Source organism: Zingiber officinale, chromosome 6B (genome assembly GCF_018446385.1).
Source record: "Zingiber officinale cultivar Zhangliang chromosome 6B, Zo_v1.1, whole genome shotgun sequence".
Taxonomy (NCBI): Eukaryota; Viridiplantae; Streptophyta; class Magnoliopsida; order Zingiberales; family Zingiberaceae; genus Zingiber; species Zingiber officinale.
The window spans coordinates 60,143,025-60,159,376 of record NC_055996.1 but is presented as its reverse complement, the minus strand read 5'-3'; positions in this window follow the sequence as shown (position 1 = coordinate 60,159,376).

Sequence of the window (16,352 nt, the reverse complement as noted above, 5' to 3'; positions counted from 1 at the left end):
TTAGTCATGCTTTATTAGACTTGATGAGTACTTGAATTCCCATGGTGATTTCTTAACTACATCTCAGTTATTAGATTGATGCTCGAAATATTAAAGCTCATTTGGAAAAATGAAAATCCCATAAATTTGCATCATTACAAATGTGCAAATGAAAAAAAAATGAATAAAAAAACATATGAAATAATGGATTGAAAATTTTTTTGTCGTGAGTAGAAACTAGTTGTTTGCTCCTTTGAGACCGAGTTAAGTTACTGGAGAAACGAATACTAGATTTCTCTTGTTATTGAGCACATTCTTTAGACCTTAGATAGATCTAAGATAGATGAACCAAGTAGTAGTTGTTGCTGGGAATGAAAGGAAAAGATGGTTCAATGACGACTTGACTAAGATTAAGAATTTAAACTTGAGAAATTTAGGCCATGATTAGCACTGAGCACGGAGGACTCATTCTTCAACAAATTGAATCCATTTATGATCATACTCATTATTGAAATTATTTGATAGAGTTAAATTAATTTACCAAAGATTATATGCACGTACTCCTACACATGTTTCTAGACTACAAAATTTTATTTGGTAACAATCAAGTGCTTTATTGTTGATCCTTCTTGATTATGCCCATTAGTTTCACTAGCTTGATAAAACTGAGTAGAATCACTAGGAATACTCATTATTAGCTCATGAATCTAGATTGCAGAGTTTTCTTTAGGCCAAGTAAATGTTTAAGTCTGGAGATGTGATGCGCATGGATTATATATGTTATTTTATACTATTTGACGTACATCTACTTATATTTCATGTTGATAGTCTATGTGTTTTGTACAATTTTCTATCATATTTCAGCATAATTACTACTTTGTATCTAGAGATATGCTCGGTGCTTGTTTTAACTTTCAGGAACAGTTTGGAGCGAAAAAGAATGCTAAAGACGTAAATGAAGATCAATGGAAGCAATGATTGAAGTGCCAAAGTCATTTTAGAACCAAAATGGACCTGACCATGCTTTAAACCATAGCCAAGAGAAGCTCATGGAGTTGACCGTGCCAAATGGCACTGCCAAGGAACAAGAAAAGACACTGGTCGAGCCAAATGGCATGGCCAGGAAGTGGACTCAACATTTTTGAAGACAAGGTTGTGCCTCAGAGCACGACCAGAAGCTTTCCATGTTATCATCCAGAGTCAAATTAGGCTTGGCCGTGCCTTGAGGCATGATAGTGTTGGCCATATTGCATGTCATATGACACTTTAAATTATTAATTATTGAAAACTCATATTAATTCAAGTAAAGAGATGTAGTATATGTCTCAAGTCATATTTTTCCATGGATAGCTAATAAATGTGTGCTTGATTTAGATTCAAAATTCTTTTTAGGTTTTCTATGTAGAAATGTAGGTTTAGATTTCAAATTTCCTACTAAATGAATTATGAAATGCAATCATAATAAGTGAATTCCATTGACGAATCTGACCCAAAATAGAAATTTATTCCCAGCTGTAAACTAAACTTCTTATTTTTGAAGGAAACTATTCTCTACAAACCATGATCAACTAGACTTGAAAAGCTCCCTAACTAAACTCAACGTCTATACTAAGAAGTTTAACTTATGAAATCAGACTGAAATTATTGAATTTAGCGTCTATAATGTGAAATCTAAATCTACCGTTAACAAAGTAAATGCAGGAATTAACCTAAGCACATGAGTGAACTATTTAATCAATTAACACTAATTCAAACTACTCATAACCACATGGAGCTAATTTACTCTTAAAGGAACAAACACACAGAATTATTAAAATGAATTGCTAAATACAACTAAGAATTAAAGTTGCAAAATCAGAATTTATTTAAATGAGTTGGACAGTTAAATTGGAAAAAACTAAACTAACGAAAGTAAGGTCAAAAACCTAATTGTAGAGTTGAAACATGTAACAATTGATTCACAAAATCTGAAATGAGATCTATAGCAAAGTTCCTAATTACAGCTACTAGACGATGCAGAATTCCAAATGGAAACATGATTGCAAAGAGAATTAAACAAAACTAATTATTCGATCTAGCAATCAAATCCGGAATCTAAGTAAAGAAACATCCCACAATTTCAGACCAGTGAACCAATTCCTTCTCCCTGCTGTCACACAAGGATGCCATTGGAAAATGCCCTTCAAGTAGTTGATGAAGAACAACCCAACTCCCTGCTAGCTCAGATGATGCTCACAGCTCCCGGGAACCACCCTTCAATCTTGCGATCAACTGAAATTCTCAACACTCAAAGGATAGAGGGTAAACTCTGGAGTTGCTTGTTTTGATTGATTGATTGATCTGATCGATTCAGAAATCGCGAGTGCCTATGAAGATGAAATGGAAGCGAAAAACCGAGAAAACTCCGCCGGCACCTCCGTTGGATGATGGAAACCTCAGATTGGGGAAGCACCCTCTAATCTATGCTGACTGGAAATCACGAAGGTCGAAAGCACGGATAGTGGAAACGCTGTTTGTCGTGCGTAGATCCTTAAGCGATGATCATCGGTTGCTCAGATCTCGCCGTCGACAATGGAACTGGATCTAAGATCTGAGAAGTGGAATGGAGTTTGCGTCCGCGTCTAGAAAACAAAGATGGCACGTGAACAGTAGTGCAAGCCATTGCTCATCATGCCGAAGCTTAGCTTTTAAATGCTGGGTTCAACCATGTTCAACAGTGACTGATCTGGTTTGGGTTCAACAGTAGCTGGGTCTGAATTCAATTTCCAGGCTCATTGAACTTGAGTGAACCCGAATGTGACAATGCGTCCAACTCTTTACCTACAAAACCAAATTAAAACACACTAAGCACAAACCATGAATTAATAGTAATGAATTAGATTAGCTCAAAATATTCCTTGCTTAGCGAAAACCAATTCTCCACTCAATTGCCTAAGCAAAATAATCTCCATAACCAAACCATTCTAACAAAAATAGAACGTTACATGAATACACTATTACATGGCCATACACAAAAACCAACAGTTTTGAAGAGCTGGCTGTGCCAATTGACATGAAGCAAATCAGAGTTGCTCTGCTTTGGTCATGCCAAATGGCATAGCCTGGCTGTGTGGACAGAGCCAAACTGGCTCTGGCCGTGTCTTAAGGCACGACCAAGAAGCTAGCAGTAGTGAACTGGTTGTGCCATTTGGTACGGCCAAACAATTGTGGCCGAGACAAATTGGCTTTGGCTGTGCTAAATGACACGGCCAGATGCCTGAGCCTTGTTCAAGCCGTGCCTAGAGGCATGGCTACTCTCTCATCAATTCCAGCTATAGAAACATACTGCAGTTTGTTCCAGAAATGCACTTGAAATGGCCTACAAAATAGCTTTCAGAATCTAGAACATATAAATTCTAGAAACTATCCTCAATTCAAATTTTACTTAAGCCACAATTCTAATTCAGTGATAACATTCAAATTCCATCAATTAATTCAGCACTATAATACTAATCATCTGACTTCTTCAATTTCTGAAAATGCTCACAACACAACTAAATAGAAATTCACACATTGGCATAGCTTCTCAAGTTTCCAACACTGCATAACACTTAAACCTAGGACATCTTCCCCCACACTTAAACCTTTGTCCATCCTGACCAAAGAATCCATCACATAACACCCAATGTTGTTAGCTAGAGCCCTAGAGCCAATCATTTGATGATTGTATTTTGGACTTGTTGTATCATATTCTATATAAATAAAGACATTTGGTTTTTGGTTATTATACTTACTTGTATTGGTGCCAAATAAACTAAGTATAATAACGTCCTTGAGTAGACGGTTCTCACCTATATCAATCGGTTAGTTGAACCGATAGTGAGATGATATAGGGAACACTACTCTTAATCATTCCTAGTCGAGTATTAACATTCAGGGACAATGTTAATGCAATAAGACTAGCATGTAGGTCAACTCGATGACTTGATCTCACAAGTCATGGATATAGAGATATCAAGTTGACACATGGGTATGCATTGGAGAATGTATACTGAATGACCCGCCATGAGAAAGTATCATGTATCGTTATATGAGTGTCATATACTTTCTCATGTGGCTATTAGTATGACTACTAGTCCTTAGACCTGAAGTCACCATGGCTCCCTACATAAGGAGTTATGTATTTTAGTTTCGTCAAATGTCACCCGTAACTGGGTGGACTATAAAGGCGATTACTGGGTATGTAACAAATTATGCGGAGGAATGTGAGTGATGTAGATGAGATCTATCCCTCCTATATGACGGGAGTGACATCGGTATTCTTGATAGAGTGAGACCACGAAGTGCATGGCCATGCCCAAATGAGTCAATATAGGATATTGAGCTCATTTGATTTAGTGTGTCTACTTGGAGTTCAAGATTTAGATTGATTAGAGGATGACACGGTCTATGCCTCATATTGATCAATCTAGATGTCTAGGATAGAAGGACACTTGTTATATTTTGTGAGGAGTCACAATTAGTAGTCACAAGGTGATGTTGGATCTCAACATTTTTGTAACTTGGGTAGCAATGATGTATTGCTAGATGCCGCTCATTGCTTATGTTTCTAAAGGAGTTTAGAAACATTGTCAACGTTACAAGAACCTATTGGGTCACACACAAAGAACAAGTGGATGGAGATTAGGTTCATATGATGAACCAATTGGATTAGGTTCATATGATGCACCAAAGATTGGCTTCGGATTAATTCAAATTAGACTTATTGAGTTAGACTCAATTAGATTCAATTGTTGAATGAGTCTAATTTAAATTTAATTCATTGAGTCAATTTATATTAATGAATTGAGATTCATTAAATTAAAATTGATTTGAACCAAATGTTGGTTTTAACTCAACAAAGGAAGAGAATTGGTCAATTTTGACTTGATCAAATGGAAGTTGAAACATCAAGTTTGACTTGATGTATTGCCATATCATGAAGGTTGACTCATCCTACATGGCATGACTAACCTTGCCACATCATCTCCACCTCATTATGGTGTCCCACCTCATGGAGGTTACACACCATTCCATTTAATGTGGCCGGCCACATTAATGAGGGGAGTTACATGTGTGTGGCCGGCTACACTAATGTGGAGGAGGTTTCATTTTGTGAAATTCAAGTGGTGTTGAATGCATCTTCTTCCTTAGCTCTCTTCCTCCTCCTTCTCCTCTTCTTGGCCGAGAGTTTCAAGCAAGGTGAAGAGGAATGTGTTGAGTTTCAAGAGAAAGGGTGAAGTGAAGGTCACAAAGGAGGGTACCTAGAGGAGTATGTGAGATTCCTTTTTCTTTCTCTCCTTTCTCCCCTTTTAAATCCTACCGGAGAGCCCTAGAAAGTGCTAGCACACTTGTGGTGCTCTTCTTCTCCATCTTTGAGTGTTAGAGAACACTTCTTGTTCTTGTGGATATCACTAGAGAGTTGTCTACGTTGACAACTTCGAGATCCGGCGTACCGTTGGACGAGCGGGATTTGCGAGGGCACGCTTCAAAGGTATAAAATGTTTTTCCTTTGTAGATCTACTGTAGATCATAGTTTGAAACTTGTACTTGTATTTTCGAAAGTTTTCTTCGCACGAGATCCAGTGGCATGGGTGATTCAGGGTTTCCGCGACGCGAAAAGCGGTTTTCGCGGCCCGAAAAACCCAACAAATGTATCCATATCCAAGAATCTATCAATGAAAGGATAACAAAAGATACGATGGTAAACAAGAATAATGGAAAAAATAGTGTGGAAAAGATACAAAAGATTCACCTTCATAAATGTAATTCTATCCATTAAATTGTGATTTCGAAAGAGTCAAAGTAAGTTCTAGAGTTGCAATAACATAAGTGCATCACACAATTAAGGTTCAAAACTCACTAGGTATAAAAAGTATCATCTCAATTAATCATTTTAGTGTCCATCATTATGAAACAACCTCAAGAAAATAAAGAGTCCAATCATGACATTAAGTCTAAAACTTAACACTCAAATATAGGTAACATTCTCTATTTCTAGCATATCATAGGAAAAATGCCAAGGGGTACCATTTTCTTATTCCAAATATCAAAACTAAACGCAATAAGAAAACTATCTAGCATAAAAAAAATTTATTCCTAAACACCAAAATCAATATTTGTAAACAAAGAATTTACTTAAACAACTAAACATGAATAAATGTAAATGCAAAAGTAAACTAAGTTGGAACAAACTCCCTTTAAATTGGGTAGATAGCACCAATGTTGCTCATTCTTTGTGTAACCACCCCATTGCCACTTTCAAGAAATATCTTGAGTCGATGCCCATTAACTTTAAAGATCCAGCCGGTGGACACCTCCTTAACCTCAATCTCTCCATAAGAAAAAACATTAGTTATAACATATGGTCCTTCCCAACGAGATCTTAATGTAGCTTGTTGGGGCTTCTTGGAATTCCATTCTGTTTCCCCTGTACAAAAATTTGTACAAGCACATAACTTTTCCTAGCAACCCATGTGTTCTTTAGAAGTTAAACTTGGATTGGAAATGAAACTTAACATTTTTAATCCAAGTTTAACTCATGTGTTCTTCAAAAGTTAAACCAATTTACAAAAGTTGATTAAATATCTATTTCAAGGATTGACTTCTAGGTCATGGCGAGGTACTCGGCCTTCTTGGGTATAAGATCATCCACCACTTCCTAGACAAAGCCTTTTAAAGAAATTGAATATTTAAACTCTTTATAGTAACCTTAGGTTTAACTACAGAGACCACAGTCGAAGCATAGGATCATTGGCCTCTTGTGTTGGTATTTCAGGATCCATACAAAAAAAAAAACTAACTAATACGCAGTGGAATAATTAACTAGTTGTACCTTTCTTTTGTTTCAATGGATCTCTTAATCTTCTGCTATATTCCTCTCCTCCTCTTGGATGTCGTGTGGATGACGATCTTTCAAGACAACACCACCCGAACCACTTCTTTGCCTCCAAGACTTTCGGCCACAAAGGAATGCTAGAATAGGGAGCCTCCTTCTCTTCTTCTCCTCCTCCAAGTAACCGGCCATAAGAAGATGGAGCCTCTTGATGCCACTGGCCCTTGGTAAAGGAAACAAGGGGAGAATAGAAAAGGAAGAGGGTCGACCAAACAAGTATTAAAAAAGGAGACTTAGGTTGTATTGTACCATAAGGTACCATCTACCTCTCTTTTATAATCCTTGGTAAATGCAAAAAAGGACAGATTTAAAAAAAATTAAAATCTTCCTTTTAATTCCTATTATGTGTGGTCGACCCTTATTTGAGCAACAATTAAGGAAAAATTTTAAAATTAAAATCTCCCTTTTAAACCATTGTGGATGACTATAAAAAAGTAAAGATTTTAAAAATTAAAATATCTCTTTTAAATCCCTTTGTGGATGGCTATAAAAGGAAAGTTTTTTCTTTAAAATTAAAATTTCTCTTTTAAATCCTTGTGAATGACTATAAAATGAAAGATTTTAAAAAAATTAAAACTCTCTTTTAATTCCTTGTGGCCGCCCCCTTGCTTAGGCACCAAGCAAGGCTTGGCCGACCACCTCTTGGGCTCCAAGCAAAGCTTGGTTGGCTCCTTTCTTGGGCATTAAGCAAGGATGTGGCTATTAGAATGTATACTAAAAGCCTAGCTTTTTGTATAAATATTTATTTTAAAATAAGAATACATTGGTCAAATGTCTACACTTATATGCTAAATGTAGTTGTTCATTTAATTTATATTGTAGATAACATGGTGTGTGGTGTCACACAGAATATCATGTTATCAGTTTCTTATAAATTATAAATAGTAGCTCACGACCAAGATGGATAGGGACAAACCATTGGAACGGTCGTAGTGTAATTTGGTATTTGTTTATCTTGACTATAAAATTATACTAGTACACTATGAGTGTATTGAGCAGGACCATTTGAGGTTGTTTCTTTTTATACTGACTATATAAAAGGACAAGGCCTTAGTTATTATGGATGTGCGTACTCTTAATCCTGATATAATAACAAGCACATATACTTAGTATCTATTTCTTTAACTTATCAAAAGGTGAGATTTATTTCGTTAAATCAATAGGCCCGATAAGTTGGGAAATGATATTATTTATATGGTGTGTTGTTGATTATAGAAGGAAATTGTGTCCTAGTGATCTAGGTTGATAATGTCCCTTTGTGGAGCTCATAAGGATTGTCATGTAAACCCTGTAGGTGGACTTAGTCCAACATGATAATAAAGTTGAGTGGTACTACTCTTGGAGCTAGATATTAATTAAGTGAGTTGTCAGTAACTCATTTAATTAATGGACATTCAATATCTTAAACACAGGGAGATTAGCGCACTCATGATAAGAAGGAGCCCATATTGTAATATGGGATTAGTGCGGTAGTGCAATAATAAACTCTTTAGTGGTATGAGTTATTATTGATGAACTTGAGTTGGGTGTTCGGGGCGAATACGAGAAGCTCAAGCTCATCGGGAGACCAAAACCAATTCCTCCTCTCGGTCCCTGTTGTAGCCTCTTATTTATAAAGCCTTATATCTACCCAAAGCCCAGCTTCTTACCTAAGTTTAGGGGCCGGCCACATCCTTTCTTGGAGCCCAAGCAAGGGGCCGGCCAAGCCAAGCTTGGAGCTCAAGCTAGGGCCGGCCAAGCCTTGCTTGGTGCCCAAGCAAGGGGCCGACCATATAAGAAGAGAAAAGGAAGATTTTATTTAAAATAAAATTTTGATAAAATCTTTCCTTTTATGATGTCATCCACATGATTTTAAAAGAGAGTTTTAAAATTTTAAAATCTTTCCTTTTATAGCTTTCTACAAAGGATTAAAAGAGAGATTTGAAATCTTTCCTTATTTGTAGTTATCTATAATGTTTAAAAGAAAGATTTTAATTTCTGTTAAAACTTTCCTTTTTTGTAACCATGATTTAAAAGGAGTTTTATTTTAAATTTTTTCTTTTATAGACATCCACCAAAGGATTTAAAAGAGAAGATTTTAATTTTATAAAACATGTCTTTTATAGCTATCCACAAAATGGATTTTAAAAGAGAGATTTTAATTTTTGTTTAAAATCTTTCCTTGTTTGTTTAAACATGATGTGGCCGACCATGTAAAGGAATAAAAGGAAGTTTGAATTTTTTATTTTAAAACTTTCCTTTTTTACATTCACCAAGGATTATAAAAGAGAGGTAGAGGGTGCCTTCATGAGACACAATATCTTTTGTTCCTCTTCTCTTTTCCTTGGTGGCCAACCCTCTTCTTTCTCTCTTCTCCTTTTGTTTTCTTTCTTGGAGGCCGGCAGCATCAAGCTTGGTTTTCTCTTGGTGGCCGGTTGCTTGAAGGAGAAGAAGAAGAGAAGGAAGCTCTCTTGTCTAGCATCCCTTGGAGGTTAGTTGGTGGCCGAAACTTGGAAGCAAAGGAAGAAGCTCGGGTGGATTTCATCTTTGTAGATCGTTGCCCACACGATGTCCAAGAGGAGGAGAGGAATACAATAGAAGATCAAGAGGTCTATAAGCTACAAAGAAAGGTATAACTAGTTATTTATTTTCGCATCATAAATAGTTCATCTTCTTTGTATAGATCTTTAAATACCAAATACAAGAGGTAATTGATTTTAGGTTACCGTTTTTGTTATCGATTTTGTGTTTCGATTTCATGTTTCGATATTGTGCTTCTATTGAGTTCTCTGTAGTTAAACCTAATTTACTGTAAGTAGTTTAAATATTTGATTTCTTTGAAAGCTTTGTCTAAGAAGTGGTGGATGATCTGTAACGACCCACCTTCCACTACTAGGCTGTAAGGTGAATCGCTACGGTTACTGTGCTAAGCTGCGCGGAAAACTGATCTAATTTGAGTTTTTTTTTTCCTATTTCTGATATCTGACCTAATACATGTTATTGGTTCTGGCTGTGCTAAGGGAGATGATCTAAGGGATACCTGGTGTATCCTACCTCCCCTACGGTCAAGGAGCTGGACTGATAAGTTTCTTGGACGAAACCTGAGCTTCCCAATCGATCCGAGCTGGACTAGATCGATTGCTCTTGGTTGGATCGGTCCGTGGATCGATCGGAGCTGGGGAACGTTCTGTTCCCGACTGGATCGGTCGGCAGACCGATCCAGGTGTGGCTGATCGGTCGGTCGGACCGATCCATGTATGTCTGGATCGGTCGGCTGACCGATCCAGGCACCTGAAATCTCCTGGGACGCTACTGTATCGTGCTGGATCGGTCGGCTGACCGATCCAGTGACATAGCCAGGGCGCTGGATCGGTCGGCTGACCGATCCAGTGACACAGCCAGGCCCTGATCGGTCGGGAGACCGATCAGAGTCTGATTTCACCCGGGGACTCGAATTTCAGCACTTTGGCGTGCCAAAACCCCACTTAACACCTAACTAATGCATCATAACTATTCTAACAACATATAATAATATTCCAACGACATAAACTAGTAATCTGACTTAACATAGGGCATAGTTTAGGAATTCATGGCAACACATAACTAAAAGTGCCTAGAACATGGAAACCAAAACCAATAAATAAAATGCTAAAGTAAATGCTAAAAAGTCTAATGCTCAATTTGCTACGTCCCCTAAGGACCTTTGATTCCAGTTCCATACACACACATCCTCATCTGCATTGACCTCCAGCCTCCACTGCTAGTCCACTTTTCCTTTACCTTTATCTGCAGTATAAGAAAAGTAGTATCTGTAAGCTAACAAGCCTAGTAAGAAACCATCTACCTCACAAAAATATGCATTCGGTGCAATATGGTTTTTAAAGCATGCTATTTGAAAATATGCACTGAACTTGCTAAGTCATGGTATACTGAAATCATATAGCATAACACATAAGCATGGCATGAGCACTGAATCATATCGTAGCAAGCAATAAAACACTGAACTGGACATAAGCTAAACTAACTGAAACTAAATCTGTAACTGGAAACAAACTCAACTAGCATAATTGATTTTGAGTTTTGAAATCTAATACGTAATAGGTGAAAATACTAAACATGCTGTTGGGCCCGGCAACTGTACTTGCTGTGCGCGCATCCCTACTAGACCCGGGGTTGCAAGTCCCGAATTTAGCAGGGTTGTCTAGGCTATCTGAACCTAGGGACGACTGTGGGAGTCCAACCCAATGGATATCTAATCCAAGATGCACGAAAATAAAATACTGATATCTATAGCTAACTGATATAACATGCTGTTTCTAGGTTATCTGAATCTAGAGCTAGGTTATCTGAACCTAGAGGCGACTGTGGGAGCCCACCCATTGGACCGTAGTCCCATAAAACTGAACCAAACTAATGTGCTGGTTTAAATGCCTCTAATGCATTTAACTGAGCTATTAAACATAACTGAGGTGGTATTTTAGCTACACTAACATTTTACCGAACACTTGGTGTGCTCCAACTCTCTCCTCTAATAGGGAGATCACCTCTAGGCACCCGACAACGTCTAGAATCTCCAACTAAAGGAGAAACAACGTGTCCGGCCCATCTAGAGGTGTTCAACTAGATCCCTAAATCCTCGAGGAGGGTTTAAACATACCCTATGTGCCGGAAAAACCTGCATATAACTAAAACTAATGCGTAGGAAACCAACCGGAGCTATTATACCGCAGGTGAGGGGTTTCTTACCTCGTACGCTAAATTCCTTACAATTCTATTCGCTAGAATTCCGGTGGAGATGGCCTTCTCGACGACCCGCTCACGTCTTCGTGTTCCTCTCACGGAGAAGAACCTCTTTCGTGTTGGAGTCGTTGCCGGAAGATGAGCCGAGAGTCCTTGGGTTTGGGCGCCGAGAGAGGAGGAGGAGGAGGAGGTGGCGTCGGCATTGAGGGTTTGGAGAGGGAGGAGTTTGCCGAACCAAGCAAAATAAACCAAACCCACTTAACCCTTCTATTTATATTAAGTGGTAATTCCGGTCAACTCTAATATAAATATAGATGTTTCTCCTTTCTCTCAGCACGACCCTGCTGGGTTCACTGGTTACTAACATTATCCCTTAAACCATAGGTCTCGGGTTCGATTCCCGCTTAGGCCATTTTCGTTTATATTTATTTTTGCTACTTCCGCTACTCGAAAAATTCCGGAAAAATATCTAAAAATTCCAGAAAAATCATACTATATTTCTAAAACAGTTTTGAGAATTTTCGGGCGTTACAATCCCCCATACCTTATAAAAAGTTCGTCCTCGAACTTAGAACAATTCTGGATACTTCTGTCTCATGCTAGCCTCTGTCTCCCAAGTCGCCTCTGCTGCTGTGTGATTTTGCCAGCTGACTTTGACTAATGGTACCTCCTTGTTCCGTAATTTCTTTACTGCTCGGTCTATTATCTGAATAGGCCGACTGTCATAGCTGAGATCATCACGGACCTGTACCAACTGGGGCTCAATCACCTGGGTGGCGTCTGGAATATGCTTCTTCAGCATGGAGACATGAAATACGTTGTGGACAGCTGACATCTCCTGAGGAAGCTCTAGCTCATATGCTACCTTGCCCACTCTCTTCGTGATAAGGTAGGGTCCCACATATCTGGGAGCTAGCTTGCCTTTCTTCCCAAAACGCATGACTCCCTTCATGGGAGCTACTCTGAGGAAAACTGTATCCCCAACTGAAAACTCTAGGGGTCTGCGTCGTGTATCGGCATAGCTCTTCTGACGGCTCTGTGCTATCTCAATCCTCTGGCGAATTTGCTGTATGGCTGCTGTGGTATCTGCTACTAGATCTGTCTGAAGCTCTAGTTCCTTATGTTCACCACTCTCATACCAGCAGATTGGTGATCTGCACCTCCGCCCATAGAGTGCCTCATAAGGAGCCATGCCGATAGTGGCCTGATAACTGTTGTTGTATGCAAATTCTGCTAGACTCAGATATTTGCACCAACTTCCCTTTAAATCTAGGGCACAAGCACGGAGCATATCTTCGAGTACCTAGTTTACTCGCTCCGTCTGACCATCTGTCTGAGGATGGAAGGTTGTGCTGAATTTTAACTGGGTGCCCATAGCTGACTGCACACACTTCCAGAAGTGTGATGTAAATCTGCTGTCTCTGTGTGATATAATGGTCCGTGGGACTCCATGCAGCCTGACAATCTCCTTGAGATACAACTGAGCTAGCTGCTCCATGGAGTAGGATATTCTAATAGCTAAGAAGTGGGCTGATTTAGTCAACCTGTCGACTATTACCCAGATGGCATCAAAACCATTCGCGGTTCTGGGTAGTCCCACTATGAAGTCCATAGAGATATCCTCCCACTTCCATTCTGGGATCAGTATAGGCTGCAGAACTCTCCTGGTCGCTGATGTTCTGCCTTGACCCTCTGACAGGTGAGGCAGATGCTAACATATCTGGTGATGTCTCGCTTCATCCCGGGCCACAAAAAATGGTTTTTCAGGTCTTGATACATTTTGGTGGAACCTGGATGTATCGCATAAGGAGTCCTGTGAGCCTCATCTAAAATCTGACTCCGTAGCTCCTCCTGATCTGGAACACAGAGTCTGTCACCAAAATACAACACCCCGCTATCGGACACTCTGAATTCTCCACTTCCTGATTCTGCTAGCCCTTGCTTGATTTTCTAAATTTCAGGGTCCTGCTCCTGAGCTGACTGAATATCACCAAGCAAGGTGGACTCTAAGGTCATAGTAGAGAGCTGTCCAACGATGAGTTCAAGACCGAAATCTACGATCTCCTTCTGTAGGGGCGGTGACATGGCTGTAAGAGATAATAAGGTAGCACTGGATTTTCTGCTAAGGGCATCTGCTACCTTATTGGCTTTCCCTGGATGGTAGAGGATGTCTACATCGTAGTCCTTGACCAGCTCAAGCCATCTGCGCTGTCGCATATTCAGATCCTTCTGGGTGAAGAAGTACTTCAGACTCTGATGATCTATATACACTCTGCACTGAGCTCCATATAAGTAATCTCTCTAAATTTTGAGAGCGAACACTACTGCTGCAAGTTCAAGGTCATGAGTAGGGTAATTCTTCTCATAATCCTTGAGTTGTCTGGAGGCATAGGCGATCACCTTGCCATTTTGCATCAGTACTGCTCCTAATCCCAACTTAGAGGCATCACTATAGATGTCAAAGCTGCTGGTGTCGTCTGGAAGAGCCAAAATGGGAGCACTGGTCAATCTCCTTTTAGCTCAACGCTCTCACTCCTCCGTCCACCGAAATTTTCTTCTTTCGGTAAGAGCGATGGGGAGGCTATCGAGAAGTCCTCTATAAACTTCCTGTAATATCCACCTAATCCTGAAGCTCTCCCCGGCGTTCTTGGGTCTCTTCCGATTACTATCGCTTCTATCTTGTTGGGATCTACCATAATACCATCCTTTGAGATGATGTGACCCGGAAAGGACACGATCTAGCCAAAATTCACATTTCGTGAATTTGGCGTATAGTTGGTTCTGCTGAAATACTAGTTTCAGGTGCTCTGAGTGTTCTTCCTGAGTTCCTGAGTAGATAAGAATGTCATCGATAAACACAATAACAAACTGATCTAAATACTCCCTGAATACTCTGTTCATGAGATCCATGAATGTAGCTGGAGCATTTGTCACGCCAAAAGGCATGACTACGAACTCGTAATGTCCGTATCTGGTCCTGAATGCTGTCTTCGGTATATCACCCTTCTTAACTCTGACTTGGTGATATCCTGATCTGAGGTCAATCTTAGAGAACACTGCTGCTCCCTTTAACTGGTCGAACAGGTCATCTATTCTGGGAAGAGGATACCTGTTCTTGATCGTGACCTGATTCAGTGCTCTGTAGTATATGCATAGCCGCATGCTTCCATCCTTCTTCTTCACGAACAGTACAGGCGCTCCCCGTGGTGACTAGGCGTATGAAGCCCTTGTCAAGCGGCTCCTGGAGTTGCTCATGAAGTTCCTTCATTTCTGCTGGAGCCATGCGGTAAGGCGCTTTGGAAATAGGATTTGTGCCGGAAGAGCTCTATCTCAAATTCAATCTCTCGGTCTGGTGCTATGCCTAACTCTTCTAGGTAGTCACATACAACTCGGACCTGCTAGCTGTTGGTCCTGGTCCTGGCCGGTATTGACTACATGTGGTACCCCGTACATCCCGAATCCATCAACTTTTGTGCCTTCATAGCTGAGAGAATTTTCGCTTTTCTCTTTGGTTCTCCGATGTACTCGAGCTGTGCTTCGTTGGAATACGACTTTCTGTTTACGGCACTCTATGGAAGGACCGTATCTGATCAGGAAGTCCATTCCAAGGATGACGTCGTAGTCAGTCATTTCCAGCAGGATCAGATCACAAAAGAGTTCCCGGTCTGCTATAATGACTGGCACTGCTCTGAGCCAGTGCGTTGATGCCATGACCTCTCCTGAAGGTAGTGCCGTCAGAAACTGACCACTGAGTACCTCTGGGGGTATTTCTAATTTCTCGGAGAACATTCGGGCTATATATGAATGGGTTGCCCCAGTATCAAATAGAACAGTAGCACTATACTGAAAAATGCTAATCTGACCTGTGACGACTGTCGAGGCATTTGCTACGTCCTCTCTGGTGAGTGAGTAGATCCTGGCATTCGCCATAGTTGGAGGGGCTTCTAGTCGGCCCTGGCTGATGAGTGGACCTTCTAGAGCGGCCTGCATCTGATGTAACTGAGCTGGATGGCCTGCATACTGGATCTGCTGTGGCTGAGGAAGACCGATCTTGTTCGGGCACTACTTGGCCATGTGCCCTTCTTGTCCACATTCAAAGCATCCTCGTGTGCCCTTGCGACAAACCCCTGGGTGGAATTTCCCACAAGTGGCACACTTTGGATAACTGGGTCGCTTGCTAGATGGTCCTCCTTTTGAGTCACTCCCTGATTTGCGCTTGCTGTTGGAGTTCCCTTTCCAGTTAGAGCTGTGGCCTTGCTGTTTTTGAGTGTGAGAGTTTCCTTGGCCCTTGGACTCTGAGAAGACTTGCCTCTGCTGCTTCATGCTGTTCTGGTAGTGCTCTGTGGTCAAGGCACTGCTCACCAACTCCTCTGTAGTTTGTGGCCTATGTATGCCACCAGCCACGTTCACTGCTATCTCTAGCCTCAGCATCTTGAGCATCAACCTAATCCGTTCCTTTTCTGTGCTGACTAGCAGACGAGCCAACCCGTTGAATTTCTTCACGGCTTCCTCAAGTGATAGGTTGCCCTGGCGAAACTCGGTGAACTCGTCATAGTGGCGGTTTGTAACCCATATGTGAAGAACCCTCAAAGAATTCTTTCTCAAAGTCGGCCCATGTCATCCGGTTCACTGGGCGCTTCCGATTCTTTCCCACCACATGCGTCTCCTGTCCAGAAGGAGGCACACTTCACCTTCTCGTGTTATGGCGTCCCAAGCTCCATCGTGCTCTCCAGTGTTTGAA